A 16985-nucleotide genomic window follows, 5' to 3' on the forward strand; every position below is an offset into this window, starting at 1 on the left:
TTATCCTAAGATATCACTTATAGAGGGAATGTCAACATCGCTACACCTGAACTGAATTCCAAAAGAGAACAGAGTCACACATTTAGAAAACACACTATGGCTGCTTAACGGGAAAGGTGAGGCGGGGCGATGCATAAAACAAGGGTTTGAAATTAGCTCACATACCGTTCCACAAGCCAAATATGTAATAGACAAGACCTACTCCCTGCTCAGTGAACTGGACTCAACACCCCCTATTCACCGCCCAAGAATATATCTGACTAGGAAGAGTCTTTAAACCTATGTATTGATATCTCTCTGGAAGTGAATCTAGAGGGTGTAAAGCGGCATAAACACAGCAGGGAAAAGCAGCTATAGCCCATTATAAAAATAGATTACTTAAAAAAAAAAACCCAGAAAACAAAGACAGTGAAAGAGAGAGACATTCTTACAAAATCCGTTCAGGGGCTCTGATGCAACCTGGATTGACCATATCTAGACCCACAGCTGGATGAGACATAAGGCTGGACACTCTTGGGGCTGAGAGGATTGGTGAGGTTGGGTGAGCAAACGCAGATCCTTTAAAGTAATACTGCGTGGTACCCATGCCATGGGTCCCAAATCTCCAGGTTCAAGGGCATCTTCCTACGTCGAAAACATGCCTGGGAAACCCAGAAGATGGTACACCGTGTGATCGGGAAAGGTTTCTAAAACGCACCTCATTTCTCCTCTCCTTGTGCTCGGGTTCGCCATTCCAGCCGCTTCACTAACAATCTCCCTACTTGGAGAATCAGCACCGTTGACCTCCTGTTTCGTACAGGTCGCAATTTGTCCTGAGGATGAACGGGAAGAGGGGGAACCAATGAGAGACTAGCTCTAGGTGTTGGGACAGGCACAGGTCACTCTATTTTCCCATCAGGAAGAAGAATGAACCACAGGCTCAGCCTGCCCCCCGGAACCAGAATAGGGCCTGAAGCAATCCTGCGCTTTTGCAGCCAGCTCCCAAAAAAGCGAGTTGACAAATGGAGCTCAGGGGCACTGCAATTCACAAACCTGCAGAGTTAGAAATGATGACTCTCGTCCACAAATATATTGAGGGAAGGCAACGAAGAGGATTTGAAAGCAAGGCAGAATTGCAGGAAACAGATTTCAGGAGGTCGATTCGACTCGCCTTGAAAGCACATGAAAAGCGGCAAAGCGTTGACAATGATGCCCTTGGCCAAAAAGGGCGTATGCGTTTTTTCCTGAATATATTCAGGAAAAAACGCATACGCCCTTTTTGGCCAACCAAGCAAGCCGGAAAGGCAAATCGGCGCTACAAAGAAGTCTCGCTTGCCAGCGGTCAAAAGGGCCATGCTGAAAAAAGTGTAAAAACCAGAAATGCAGGACAGGCCATGGAGACACGGGAGCCTTGCTACGCTGATGGGCGGGATGGAAATTGCCAACAGCCACTCTGGAGAAGTGTACGCTGCGTCCTGAAACATGGAATAGACACAGCTGAGAGAGCATAGGGCACTTCCACTCATGGGCGTAGAAATCGGCACACCTAAAAATCAACACGACACAGGCACCCCAAAGTTTAGGGCTGCTCTGTTTCCAAGAACCTCCACTTCGGTACACCTTAAATATCCCAGGAAACAGAAAAATGGATAAAGAAGTTGTGGTACTTATGCACAATGGAATATCACTCAGCCATGAAATCAGTGTCATAAGGCTAGTAGCAGCATGATGAGTGGATTTAGGGACGATGACTCTAAGTGAAGTAAGTCACACAGAAAAGGACGCTTATCCTAAGATATCACTGATAGAGGGAATGTCAACATCGCTACACCTGAACTGAATTCCAAAGCAGAACAGAGTCACACATTTACAAAACACACTATGGCTGCTTAACGGGAAAGGTGAGGCGGGGCGATGCATAAAACAAGGGTTTGAAATTAGCTCACATACCGTTCCACAAGCCAAATATGTAATAGACAAGACCTACTCCCTGCTCAGTGAACTGGACTCAACACCCCCTATTCACCGCCCAAGAATATATCTGACTAGGAAGAGTCTTTAAACCTATGTATTGATATCTCTCTGGAAGTGAATCTAGAGGGTGTAAAGCGGCATAAACACAGCAGGGAAAAGCAGCTATAGCCCATTATAAAAATAGATTACTTAAAAAAAAAAACCCAGAAAACAAAGACAGTGAAAGAGAGAGACATTCTTACAAAATCCGTTCAGGGGCTCTGATGCAACCTGGATTGACCATATCTAGACCCACAGCTGGATGAGACATAAGGCTGGACACTCTTGGGGCTGAGAGGATTGGTGAGGTTGGGTGAGCAAACGCAGATCCTTTAAAGTAATACTGCGTGGTACCCATGCCATGGGTCCCAAATCTCCAGGTTCAAGGGCATCTTCCTACATCGAAAACATGCCTGGGAAACCCAGAAGATGGTACACCGTGTGATCGGGAAAGGTTTCTAAAACGCACCTCATTTCTCCTCTCCTTGTGCTCGGGTTCGCCATTCCAGCCGCTTCACTAACAATCTCCCTACTTGGAGAATCAGCACCGTTGACCTCCTGTTTCGTACAGGTCGCAATTTGTCCTGAGGATGAACGGGAAGAGGGGGAACCAATGAGAGACTAGCTCTAGGTGTTGGGACAGGCACAGGTCACTCTATTTTCCCTTCAGGAAGAAGAATGAACCACAGGCTCAGCCTGCCCCCCGGAACCAGAATAGGGCCTGAAGCAATCCTGCGCTTTTGCAGCCAGCTCCCAAAAAAGCGAGTTGACAAATGGAGCTCAGGGGCACTGCAATTCACAAACCTGCAGAGTTAGAAATGATGACTCTCGTCCACAAATATATTGAGGGAAGGCAACGAAGAGGATTTGAAAGCAAGGCAGAATTGCAGGAAACAGATTTCAGGAGGTCGATTCGACTCGCCTTGAAAGCACATGAAAAGCGGCAAAGCGTTGACAATGATGCCCTTGGCCAAAAAGGGCGTATGCGTTTTTTCCTGAATATATTCAGGAAAAAACGCATACGCCCTTTTTGGCCAACCAAGCAAGCCGGAAAGGCAAATCGGCGCTACAAAGAAGTCTCGCTTGCCAGCGGTCAAAAGGGCCATGCTGAAAAAAGTGTAAAAACCAGAAATGCAGGACAGGCCATGGAGACACGGGAGCCTTGCTACGCTGATGGGCGGGATGGAAATTGCCAACAGCCACTCTGGAGAAGTGTACGCTGCGTCCTGAAACATGGAATAGACACAGCTGAGAGAGCATAGGGCACTTCCACTCATGGGCGTAGAAATCGGGAAACCTAAAAATCAACACGACACAGGCACCCCAAAGTTTAGGGCTGCTCTGTTTCCAAGAACCTCCACTTCGGTACACCTTAAATATCCCAGGAAACAGAAAAATGGATAAAGAAGTTGTGGTACTTATGCACAATGGAATATCACTCAGCCATGAAATCAGTGTCATAAGGCTAGTAGCAGCATGATGAGTGGATTTAGGGACGATGACTCTAAGTGAAGTAAGTCACACAGAAAAGGACGCTTATCCTAAGATATCACTGATAGAGGGAATGTCAACATCGCTACACCTGAACTGAATTCCAAAGCAGAACAGAGTCACACATTTACAAAACACACTATGGCTGCTTAACGGGAAAGGTGAGGCGGGGCGATGCATAAAACAAGGGTTTGAAATTAGCTCACATACCGTTCCACAAGCCAAATATGTAATAGACAAGACCTACTCCCTGCTCAGTGAACTGGACTCAACACCCCCTATTCACCGCCCAAGAATATATCTGACTAGGAAGAGTCTTTAAACCTATGTATTGATATCTCTCTGGAAGTGAATCAAGAGGGTGTAAAGCGGCATAAACACAGCAGGGAAAAGCAGCTAAACCCCATTATAAAAATAGATTACTTAAAAAAAAAAACCCAGAAATCAAAGACAGTGAAAGAGAGAGAAATTCTTACAAAATCCGTTCAGGGGCTCTGATGCAACCTGGATTGACCATATCTAGACCCACAGCTGGATGAGACATAAGGCTGGACACTCTTGGGGCTGAGAGGATTGGTGAGGTTGGGTGAGCAAACGCAGACCCTTTAAAGTAATACTGCGTGGTACCCATGCCATGGGTCCCAAATCTCCAGGTTCAAGGGCATCTTCCTACATCGAAAACATGCCTGGGAAACCCAGAAGATGGTACACCGTGTGATCGGGAAAGGTTTCTAAAACGCACCTCATTTCTCCTCTCCTTGTGCTCGGGTTCGCCATTCCAGCCGCTTCACTAACAATCTCCCTACTTGGAGAATCAGCACCGTTGACCTCCTGTTTCGTACAGGTCGCAATTTGTCCTGAGGATGAACGGGAAGAGGGGGAACCAATGAGAGACTAGCTCTAGGTGTTGGGACAGGCACAGGTCACTCTATTTTCCCATCAGGAAGAAGAATGAACCACAGGCTCAGCCTGCCCCCCAGAACCAGAATAGGGCCTGAAGCAATCCTGCGCTTTTGCGGCCAGCTCCCAAAAAAGCGAGTTGACAAATGGAGCTCAGGGGCACTGCAATTCACAAACCTGCAGAGTTAGAAATGATGACTCTCGTCCACAAATATATTGAGGGAAGGCAACGAAGAGGATTTGAAAGCAAGGCAGAATTGCAGGAAACAGATTTCAGGAGGTCGATTCGACTCGCCTTGAAAGCACATGAAAAGCGGCAAAGCGTTGACAATGATGCCCTTGGCCAAAAAGGGCGTATGCGTTTTTTCCTGAATATATTCAGGAAAAAACGCATACGCCCTTTTTGGCCAACCAAGCAAGCCGGAAAGGCAAATCGGCGCTACAAAGAAGTCTCGCTTGCCAGCGGTCAAAAGGGCCATGCTGAAAAAAGTGTAAAAACCAGAAATGCAGGACAGGCCATGGAGACACGGGAGCCTTGCTACGCTGATGGGCGGGATGGAAATTGCCAACAGCCACTCTGGAGAAGTGTACGCTGCGTCCTGAAACATGGAATAGACACAGCTGAGAGAGCATAGGGCACTTCCACTCATGGGCGTAGAAATCGGGAAACCTAAAAATCAACACGACACAGGCACCCCAAAGTTTAGGGCTGCTCTGTTTCCAAGAACCTCCACTTCGGTACACCTTAAATATCCCAGGAAACAGAAAAATGGATAAAGAAGTTGTGGTACTTATGCACAATGGAATATCACTCAGCCATGAAATCAGTGTCATAAGGCTAGTAGCAGCATGATGAGTGGATTTAGGGACGATGACTCTAAGTGAAGTAAGTCACACAGAAAAGGACGCTTATCCTAAGATATCACTGATAGAGGGAATGTCAACATCGCTACACCTGAACTGAATTCCAAAGCAGAACAGAGTCACACATTTAGAAAACACACTATGGCTGTTTAACGGGAAAGGTGAGGCGGGGCGATGCATAAAACAAGGGTTTGAAATTAGCTCAGATACCGTTCCACAAGCCAAATATGTAATAGACAAGACCTACTCCCTGCTCAGTGAACTGGACTCAACACCCCCTATTCACCGCCCAAGAATATATCTGACTAGGAAGAGTCTTAAAACCTATGTATTGATATCTCTCTGGAAGTGAATCAAGAGGGTGTAAAGCGGCATAAACACAGCAGGGAAAAGCAGCTAAACCCCATTATAAAAATAGATTACTTAAAAAAAAAAACCCCAGAAAACAAAGACAGTGAAAGAGAGAGACATTCTTACAAAATCCGTTCAGGGGCTCTGATGCAACCTGGATTGACCATATCTAGACCCACAGCTGGATGAGACATAAGGCTGGACACTCTTGGGGCTGAGAGGATTGGTGAGGTTGGGTGAGCAAACGCAGACCCTTTAAAGTAATACTGCGTGGTACCCATGCCATGGGTCCCAAATCTCCAGGTTCAAGGGCATCTTCCTACATCGAAAACATGCCTGGGAAACCCAGAAGATGGTACACCGTGTGATCGGGAAAGGTTTCTAAAACGCACCTCATTTCTCCTCTCCTTGTGCTCGGGTTCGCCATTCCAGCCGCTTCACTAACAATCTCCCTACTTGGAGAATCAGCACCGTTGACCTCCTGTTTCGTACAGGTCGCAATTTGTCCTGAGGATGAACGGGAAGAGGGGGAACCAATGAGAGACTAGCTCTAGGTGTTGGGACAGGCACAGGTCACTCTATTTTCCCATCAGGAAGAAGAATGAACCACAGGCTCAGCCTGCCCCCCGGAACCAGAATAGGGCCTGAAGCAATCCTGCGCTTTTGCGGCCAGCTCCCAAAAAAGCGAGTTGACAAATGGAGCTCAGGGGCACTGCAATTCACAAACCTGCAGAGTTAGAAATGATGACTCTCGTCCACAAATATATTGAGGGAAGGCAACGAAGAGGATTTGAAAGCAAGGCAGAATTGCAGGAAACAGATTTGAGGAGGTCGATTCGACTCGCCTTGAAAGCACATGAAAAGCGGCAAAGCGTTGACAATGATGCCCTTGGCCAAAAAGGGCGTATGCGTTTTTTCCTGAATATATTCAGGAAAAAACGCATACGCCCTTTTTGGCCAACCAAGCAAGCCGGAAAGGCAAATCGGCGCTACAAAGAAGTCTCGCTTGCCAGCGGTCAAAAGGGCCATGCTGAAAAAAGTGTAAAAACCAGAAATGCAGGACAGGCCATGGAGACACGGGAGCCTTGCTACGCTGATGGGCGGGATGGAAATTGCCAACAGCCACTCTGGAGAAGTGTACGCTGCGTCCTGAAACATGGAATAGACACAGCTGAGAGAGCATAGGGCACTTCCACTCATGGGCGTAGAAATCGGGAAACCTAAAAATCAACACGACACAGGCACCCCAAAGTTTAGGGCTGCTCTGTTTCCAAGAACCTCCACTTCGGTACACCTTAAATATCCCAGGAAAGAGAAAAATGGATAAAGAAGTTGTGGTACTTATGCACAATGGAATATCACTCAGCCATGAAATCAGTGTCATAAGGCTAGTAGCAGCATGATGAGTGGATTTAGGGACGATGACTCTAAGTGAAGTAAGTCACACAGAAAAGGACGCTTATCCTAAGATATCACTGATAGAGGGAATGTCAACATCGCTACACCTGAACTGAATTCCAAAGCAGAACAGAGTCACACATTTACAAAACACACTATGGCTGCTTAACGGGAAACGTGCGGCGGGGCGATGCATAAAACAAGGGTTTGAAATTAGCTCAGATACCGTTCCACAAGCCAAATATGTAATAGACAAGACCTACTCCCTGCTCAGTGAACTGGACTCAACACCCCCTATTCACCGCCCAAGAATATATCTGACTAGGAAGAGTCTTAAAACCTATGTATTGATATCTCTCTGGAAGTGAATCAAGAGGGTGTAAAGCGGCATAAACACAGCAGGGAAAAGCAGCTAAACCCCATTATAAAAATAGATTACTTAAAAAAAAAAACCCCAGAAAACAAAGACAGTGAAAGAGAGAGACATTCTTACAAAATCCGTTCAGGGGCTCTGATGCAACCTGGATTGACCATATCTAGACCCACAGCTGGATGAGACATAAGGCTGGACACTCTTGGGGCTGAGAGGATTGGTGAGGTTGGGTGAGCAAACGCAGACCCTTTAAAGTAATCCTGCGTGGTACCCATGCCATGGGTCCCAAATCTCCAGGTTCAAGGGCATCTTCCTACATCGAAAACATGCCTGGGAAACCCAGAAGATGGTACACCGTGTGATCGGGAAAGGTTTCTAAAACGCACCTCATTTCTCCTCTCCTTGTGCTCGGGTTCGCCATTCCAGCCGCTTCACTAACAATCTCCCTACTTGGAGAATCAGCACCGTTGACCTCCTGTTTCGTACAGGTCGCAATTTGTCCTGAGGATGAACGGGAAGAGGGGGAACCAATGAGAGACTAGCTCTAGGTGTTGGGACAGGCACAGGTCACTCTATTTTCCCATCAGGAAGAAGAATGAACCACAGGCTCAGCCTGCCCCCCGGAACCAGAATAGGGCCTGAAGCAATCCTGCGCTTTTGCGGCCAGCTCCCAAAAAAGCGAGTTGACAAATGGAGCTCAGGGGCACTGCAATTCACAAACCTGCAGAGTTAGAAATGATGACTCTCGTCCACAAATATATTGAGGGAAGGCAACGAAGAGGATTTGAAAGCAAGGCAGAATTGCAGGAAACAGATTTCAGGAGGTCGATTCGACTCGCCTTGAAAGCACATGAAAAGCGGCAAAGCGTTGACAATGATGCCCTTGGCCAAAAAGGGCGTATGCGTTTTTTCCTGAATATATTCAGGAAAAAACGCATACGCCCTTTTTGGCCAACCAAGCAAGCCGGAAAGGCAAATCGGCGCTACAAAGAAGTCTCGCTTGCCAGCGGTCAAAAGGGCCATGCTGAAAAAAGTGTAAAAACCAGAAATGCAGGACAGGCCATGGAGACACGGGAGCCTTGCTACGCTGATGGGCGGGATGGAAATTGCCAACAGCCACTCTGGAGAAGTGTACGCTGCGTCCTGAAACATGGAATAGACACAGCTGAGAGAGCATAGGGCACTTCCACTCATGGGCGTAGAAATCGGGAAACCTAAAAATCAACACGACACAGGCACCCCAAAGTTTAGGGCTGCTCTGTTTCCAAGAACCTCCACTTCGGTACACCTTAAATATCCCAGGAAACAGAAAAATGGATAAAGAAGTTGTGGTACTTATGCACAATGGAATATCACTCAGCCATGAAATCAGTGTCATAAGGCTAGTAGCAGCATGATGAGTGGATTTAGGGACGATGACTCTAAGTGAAGTAAGTCACACAGAAAAGGACGCTTATCCTAAGATATCACTGATAGAGGGAATGTCAACATCGCTACACCTGAACTGAATTCCAAAACAGAACAGAGTCACACATTTAGAAAACACACTATGGCTGCTTAACGGGAAAGGTGAGGCGGGGCGATGCCTAAAACAAGGGTTTGAAATTAGCTCACATACCGTTCCACAAGCCAAATATGTAATAGACAAGACCTACTCCCTGCTCAGTGAACTGGACTCAACACCCCCTATTCACCGCCCAAGAATATATCTGACTAGGAAGAGTCTTAAAACCTATGTATTGATATCTCTCTGGAAGTGAATCAAGAGGGTGTAAAGCGGCATAAACACAGCAGGGAAAAGCAGCTAAACCCCATTATAAAAATAGATTACTTAAAAAAAAAAACCCCAGAAAACAAAGACAGTGAAAGAGAGAGACATTCTTACAAAATCCGTTCAGGGGCTCTGATGCAACCTGGATTGACCATATCTAGACCCACAGCTGGATGAGACATAAGGCTGGACACTCTTGGGGCTGAGAGGATTGGTGAGGTTGGGTGAGCAAACGCAGACCCTTTAAAGTAATACTGCGTGGTACCCATGCCATGGGTCCCAAATCTCCAGGTTCAAGGGCATCTTCCTACATCGAAAACATGCCTGGGAAACCCAGAAGATGGTACACCGTGTGATCGGGAAAGGTTTCTAAAACGCACCTCATTTCTCCTCTCCTTGTGCTCGGGTTCGCCATTCCAGCCGCTTCACTAACAATCTCCCTACTTGGAGAATCAGCACCGTTGACCTCCTGTTTCGTACAGGTCGCAATTTGTCCTGAGGATGAACGGGAAGAGGGGGAACCAATGAGAGACTAGCTCTAGGTGTTGGGACAGGCACAGGTCACTCTATTTTCCCATCAGGAAGAAGAATGAACCACAGGCTCAGCCTGCCCCCCGGAACCAGAATAGGGCCTGAAGCAATCCTGCGCTTTTGCGGCCAGCTCCCAAAAAAGCGAGTTGACAAATGGAGCTCAGGGGCACTGCAATTCACAAACCTGCAGAGTTAGAAATGATGACTCTCGTCCACAAATATATTGAGGGAAGGCAACGAAGAGGATTTGAAAGCAAGGCAGAATTGCAGGAAACAGATTTCAGGAGGTCGATTCGACTCGCCTTGAAAGCACATGAAAAGCGGCAAAGCGTTGACAATGATGCCCTTGGCCAAAAAGGGCGTATGCGTTTTTTCCTGAATATATTCAGGAAAAAACGCATACGCCCTTTTTGGCCAACCAAGCAAGCCGGAAAGGCAAATCGGCGCTACAAAGAAGTCTCGCTTGCCAGCGGTCAAAAGGGCCATGCTGAAAAAAGTGTAAAAACCAGAAATGCAGGACAGGCCATGGAGACACGGGAGCCTTGCTACGCTGATGGGCGGGATGGAAATTGCCAACAGCCACTCTGGAGAAGTGTACGCTGCGTCCTGAAACATGGAATAGACACAGCTGAGAGAGCATAGGGCACTTCCACTCATGGGCGTAGAAATCGGGAAACCTAAAAATCAACACGACACAGGCACCCCAAAGTTTAGGGCTGCTCTGTTTCCAAGAACCTCCACTTCGGTACACCTTAAATATCCCAGGAAACAGAAAAATGGATAAAGAAGTTGTGGTACTTATGCACAATGGAATATCACTCAGCCATGAAATCAGTGTCATAAGGCTAGTAGCAGCATGATGAGTGGATTTAGGGACGATGACTCTAAGTGAAGTAAGTCACACAGAAAAGGACGCTTATCCTAAGATATCACTGATAGAGGGAATGTCAACATCGCTACACCTGAACTGAATTCCAAAGCAGAACAGAGTCACACATTTACAAAACACACTATGGCTGCTTAACGGGAAAGGTGAGGCGGGGCGATGCATAAAACAAGGGTTTGAAATTAGCTCAGATACCGTTCCACAAGCCAAATATGTAATAGACAAGACCTACTCCCTGCTCAGTGAACTGGACTCAACACCCCCTATTCACCGCCCAAGAATATATCTGACTAGTAAGAGTCTTTAAACCTATGTATTGATATCTCTCTGGAAGTGAATCAAGAGGGTGTAAAGCGGCATAAACACAGCAGGGAAAAGCAGCTAAACCCAATTATAAAAATAGATTACTTAAAAAAATACCGCATAGGGCTTCCCTGGTGGCGCAGTGGTTGAGAATCTGCCTGCCAATGCAGGGGACACGGGTTCGAGCCCTGGTCTGGGAAGATCCCATATGCCGCGGAGCAACGAGGCCCGTGAGCCACAATTACTGAGCCTGCGCGTCTGGAGCCTGTGCTCCGCAACAAGAGAGACCACGATAATGAGAGGCCCGCGCACCGCGATGAAGAGTGGCCCCCACTTGCCGCAACTAGAGAAAGCCCTCGCACAGAAACAAAGACCCAACACAGCCATAAATAAAAAAAAAAAAAAAAAAAAAATACCGCATAAAACAAAGACAGTGAAAGAGAGAGAAATTCTTACAAAATCCGTTCAGGGGCTCTGATGCAACCTGGATTGACCATATCTAGACCCACAGATGGATGAGACATAAGGCTGGACACTCTTGGGGCTGAGAGGATCGATGAGGTTGGGTGAGCAAACGCAGACCCTTTAAAGTAGTACTGCGTGGTACCCATGCCATGGGTCCCAAATCTCCAGGTTCAAGGGCATCTTCCTACATCGAAAACATGCCTGGGAAACCCAGAAGATGGTACACCGTGTGATCGGGAAAGGTTTCTAAAACGCACCTCATTTCTCCTCTCCTTGTGCTCGGGTTCGCCATTCCAGCCGCTTCACTAACAATCTCCCTACTTGGAGAATCAGCACCGTTGACCTCCTGTTTCGTACAGGTCACAATTTGTCCTGAGGATGAACGGGAAGAGGGGGAACCAATGAGAGACTAGCTCTAGGTGTTGGGACAGGCACAGGTCACTCTATTTTCCCATCAGGAAGAAGAATGAACCACAGGCTCAGCCTGCCCCCCGGAACCAGAATAGGGCCTGAAACAATCCTGCGCTTTTGCGGCCAGCTCCCAAAAAAGCGAGTTGACAAATGGAGCTCAGGGGCACTGCAATTCACAAACCTGCAGAGTTCGAAATGATGACTCTCGTCCACAAATATATTGAGGGAAGGCAACGAAGAGGATTTGAAAGCAAGGCAGAATTGCAGGAAACAGATTTCAGGAGGTAGATTCGACTCGCCTTGAAAGCACATGAAAAGCGGCAAAGCGTTGACAATGATGCCCTTGGCCAGAAAGGGCGTATGCGTTTTTTCCTGAATATATTCAGGAAAAAACGCATACGCCCATTTTGGCCAACCAAGCAAACCGGAAAGGCAAATCGGCGCTACAAAGAAGTCTCGCTTGCCAGCGGTCAAAAGGGCCATGCTGAAAAAAGTGTAAAAACCAGAAATGCAGGACAGGCCATGGAGACACGGGAGCCTTGCTACGCTGATGGGCGGGATGGAAATTGCCAACAGCCACTCTGGAGAAGTGTACGCTGCGTCCTGAAACATGGAATAGACACAGCTGAGAGAGCATAGGGCACTTCCACTCATGGGCGTAGAAATCGGGAAACCTAAAAATCAGCACGCCACAGGCACCCCAAAGTTTAGTGCTGCTCTGTTTCCAAGAACCTCCACTTCGGTATACCTTAAATATCCCCGGAAAGAGAAAAATGGATAAAGAAGTTGTGGTACTTATGCACAATGGAATATCACTCAGCCATGAAATCAGTGTCATAAGGCTAGTAGCAGCATGATGAGTGGATTTAGGGACGATGACTCTAAGTGAAGTAAGTCACACAGAAATGGACACTTATCTTAAGATATCACTTATAGAGGGAATGTCAACATCGCTACACCTGAACTGAATTCCAAAAGACAACAGAGTCACACATTTAGAAAACACACTATGGCTGCTTAACGGGAATGGTGAGGCGGGGTGATGCATAAAACAAGGGTTTGAAATTAGCTCAGATGCCGTTCCACAAGCCAAATATGTAATAGACAAGACCTACTCCCTGCTCAGTGAACTGGACTCAACACCCCCTATTCACCGCCCAAGAATATATCTGACTAGGAAGAGTCTTAAAACCTATGTATTGATATCTCTCTGGAAGTGAATCAAGAGGGTGTAAAGCGGCATAAACACAGCAGGGAAAAGCAGCTAAACCCCATTATAAAAATAGATTACTTAAAAAAAAAAAAACCCAGAAAACAAAGACAGTGAAAGAGAGAGACATTCTTACAAAATCCGTTCAGGGGCTCTGATGCAACCTGGATTGACCATATCTAGACCCACAGCTGGATGAGACATAAGGCTGGACACTCTTGGGGCTGAGAGGATTGGTGAGGTTGGGTGAGCAAACGCAGACCCTTTAAAGTAATACTGCGTGGTACCCATGCCATGGGTCCCAAATCTCCAGGTTCAAGGGCATCTTCCTACATCGAAAACATGCCTGGGAAACCCAGAAGATGGTACACCGTGTGATCGGGAAAGGTTTCTAAAACGCACCTCATTTCTCCTCTCCTTGTGCTCGGGTTCGCCATTCCAGCCGCTTCACTAACAATCTCCCTACTTGGAGAATCAGCACCGTTGACCTCCTGTTTCGTACAGGTCGCAATTTGTCCTGAGGATGAACGGGAAGAGGGGGAACCAATGAGAGACTAGCTCTAGGTGTTGGGACAGGCACAGGTCACTCTATTTTCCCATCAGGAAGAAGAATGAACCACAGGCTCAGCCTGCCCCCCGGAACCAGAATAGGGCCTGAAGCAATCCTGCGCTTTTGCGGCCAGCTCCCAAAAAAGCGAGTTGACAAATGGAGCTCAGGGGCACTGCAATTCACAAACCTGCAGAGTTAGAAATGATGACTCTCGTCCACAAATATATTGAGGGAAGGCAACGAAGAGGATTTGAAAGCAAGGCAGAATTGCAGGAAACAGATTTCAGGAGGTCGATTCGACTCGCCTTGAAAGCACATGAAAAGCGGCAAAGCGTTGACAATGATGCCCTTGGCCAAAAAGGGCGTATGCGTTTTTTCCTGAATATATTCAGGAAAAAACGCATACGCCCTTTTTGGCCAACCAAGCAAGCCGGAAAGGCAAATCGGCGCTACAAAGAAGTCTCGCTTGCCAGCGGTCAAAAGGGCCATGCTGAAAAAAGTGTAAAAACCAGAAATGCAGGACAGGCCATGGAGACACGGGAGCCTTGCTACGCTGATGGGCGGGATGGAAATTGCCAACAGCCACTCTGGAGAAGTGTACGCTGCGTCCTGAAACATGGAATAGACACAGCTGAGAGAGCATAGGGCACTTCCACTCATGGGCGTAGAAATCGGGAAACCTAAAAATCAACACGACACAGGCACCCCAAAGTTTAGGGCTGCTCTGTTTCCAAGAACCTCCACTTCGGTACACCTTAAATATCCCAGGAAACAGAAAAATGGATAAAGAAGTTGTGGTACTTATGCACAATGGAATATCACTCAGCCATGAAATCAGTGTCATAAGGCTAGTAGCAGCATGATGAGTGGATTTAGGGACGATGACTCTAAGTGAAGTAAGTCACACAGAAAAGGACGCTTATCCTAAGATATCACTGATAGAGGGAATGTCAACATCGCTACACCTGAACTGAATTCCAAAGCAGAACAGAGTCACACATTTAGAAAACACACTATGGCTGCTTAACGGGAAAGGTGAGGCGGGGCGATGCATAAAACAAGGGTTTGAAATGAGCTCAGATACCGTTCCACAAGCCAAATATGTAATAGACAAGACCTACTCCCTGCTCAGTGAACTGGACTCAACACCCCCTATTCACCGCCCAAGAATATATCTGACTAGGAAGAGTCTTAAAACCTATGTATTGATATCTCTCTGGAAGTGAATCAAGGGGGTGTAAAGCGGCATAAACACAGCAGGGAAAAGCAGCTAAACCCCATTATAAAAATAGATTACTTAAAAAAAAAAAACCCAGAAAACAAAGACAGTGAAAGAGAGAGACATTCTTACAAAATCCGTTCAGGGGCTCTGATGCAACCTGGATTGACCATATCTAGACCCACAGCTGGATGAGACATAAGGCTGGACACTCTTGGGGCTGAGAGGATTGGTGAGGTTGGGTGAGCAAACGCAGACCCTTTAAAGTAATACTGCGTGGTACCCATGCCATGGGTCCCAAATCTCCAGGTTCAAGGGCATCTTCCTACATCGAAAACATGCCTGGGAAACCCAGAAGATGGTACACCGTGTGATCGGGAAAGGTTTCTAAAACGCACCTCATTTCTCCTCTCCTTGTGCTCGGGTTCGCCATTCCAGCCGCTTCACTAACAATCTCCCTACTTGGAGAATCAGCACCGTTGACCTCCTGTTTCGTACAGGTCGCAATTTGTCCTGAGGATGAACGGGAAGAGGGGGAACCAATGAGAGACTAGCTCTAGGTGTTGGGACAGGCACAGGTCACTCTATTTTCCCATCAGGAAGAAGAATGAACCACAGGCTCAGCCTGCCCCCCGGAACCAGAATAGGGCCTGAAGCAATCCTGCGCTTTTGCGGCCAGCTCCCAAAAAAGCGAGTTGACAAATGGAGCTCAGGGGCACTGCAATTCACAAACCTGCAGAGTTAGAAATGATGACTCTCGTCCACAAATATATTGAGGGAAGGCAACGAAGAGGATTTGAAAGCAAGGCAGAATTGCAGGAAACAGATTTCAGGAGGTAGATTCGACTCGCCTTGAAAGCACATGAAAAGCGGCAAAGCGTTGACAATGATGCCCTTGGCCAAAAAGGGCGTATGCGTTTTTTCCTGAATATATTCAGGAAAAAACGCATACGCCCTTTTTGGCCAACCAAGCAAGCCGGAAAGGCAAATCGGCGCTACAAAGAAGTCTCGCTTGCCAGCGGTCAAAAGGGCCATGCTGAAAAAAGTGTAAAAACCAGAAATGCAGGACAGGCCATGGAGACACGGGAGCCTTGCTACGCTGATGGGCGGGATGGAAATTGCCAACAGCCACTCTGGAGAAGTGTACGCTGCGTCCTGAAACATGGAATAGACACAGCTGAGAGAGCATAGGGCACTTCCACTCATGGGCATAGAAATCGGGAAACCTAAAAATCAACACGACACAGGCACCCCAAAGTTTAGGGCTGCTCTGTTTCCAAGAACCTCCACTTCGGTACACCTTAAATATCCCAGGAAACAGAAAAATGGATAAAGAAGTTGTGGTACTTATGCACAATGGAATATCACTCAGCCATGAAATCAGTGTCATAAGGCTAGTAGCAGCATGATGAGTGGATTTAGGGACGATGAGTCTAAGTGAAGTAAGTCACACAGAAAAGGACACTTATCCTAAGATATCACTTATAGAGGGAATGTCAACATCGCTACACCTGAACTGAATTCCAAAACAGAACAGAGTCACACATTTAGAAAACACACTATGGCTGCTTAACGGGAAAGGTGAGGCGGGGTGATGCATAAAACAAGGGTTTGAAATTAGCTCACATACCGTTCCACAAGCCAAATATGTAATAGACAAGACCTACTCCCTGCTCAGTGAACTGGACTCAACACCCCCTATTCACCGCCCAAGAATATATCTGACTAGGAAGAGTCTTTAAACCTATGTATTGATATCTCTCTGGAAGTGAATCAAGAGGGTGTAAAGCTGCATAAACACAGCAGGGAAAAGCAGCTAAACCCAATTATAAAAATAGATTACTTAAAAAAATACCGCATAATACAAAGACAGTGAAAGAGAGAGAAATTCTTACAAAATCCGTTCAGGGGCTCTGATGCAACCTGGATTGACCATATCTAGACCCACAGCTGGATGAGACATAAGGCTGGACACTCTTGGGGCTGAGAGGATTGGTGAGGTTGGGTGAGCAAACGCAGACCCTTTAAAGTAATACTGCGTGGTACCCATGCCATGGGTCCCAAATCTCCAGGTTCAAGGGCATCTTCCTACATCGAAAACATGCCTGGGAAACCCAGAAGATGGTACACCGTGTGATCGGGAAAGGTTTCTAAAACGCACCTCATTTCTCCTCTCCTTGTGCTCGGGTTCGCCATTCCAGCCGCTTCACTAACAATCTCCCTACTTGGAGAATCAGCACCGTTGACCTCCTGTTTCGCACAGGTCGCAA

Source organism: Eubalaena glacialis, chromosome 8 (genome assembly GCF_028564815.1).
Source record: "Eubalaena glacialis isolate mEubGla1 chromosome 8, mEubGla1.1.hap2.+ XY, whole genome shotgun sequence".
Lineage (NCBI taxonomy): Eukaryota > Metazoa > Chordata > Mammalia > Artiodactyla > Balaenidae > Eubalaena > Eubalaena glacialis.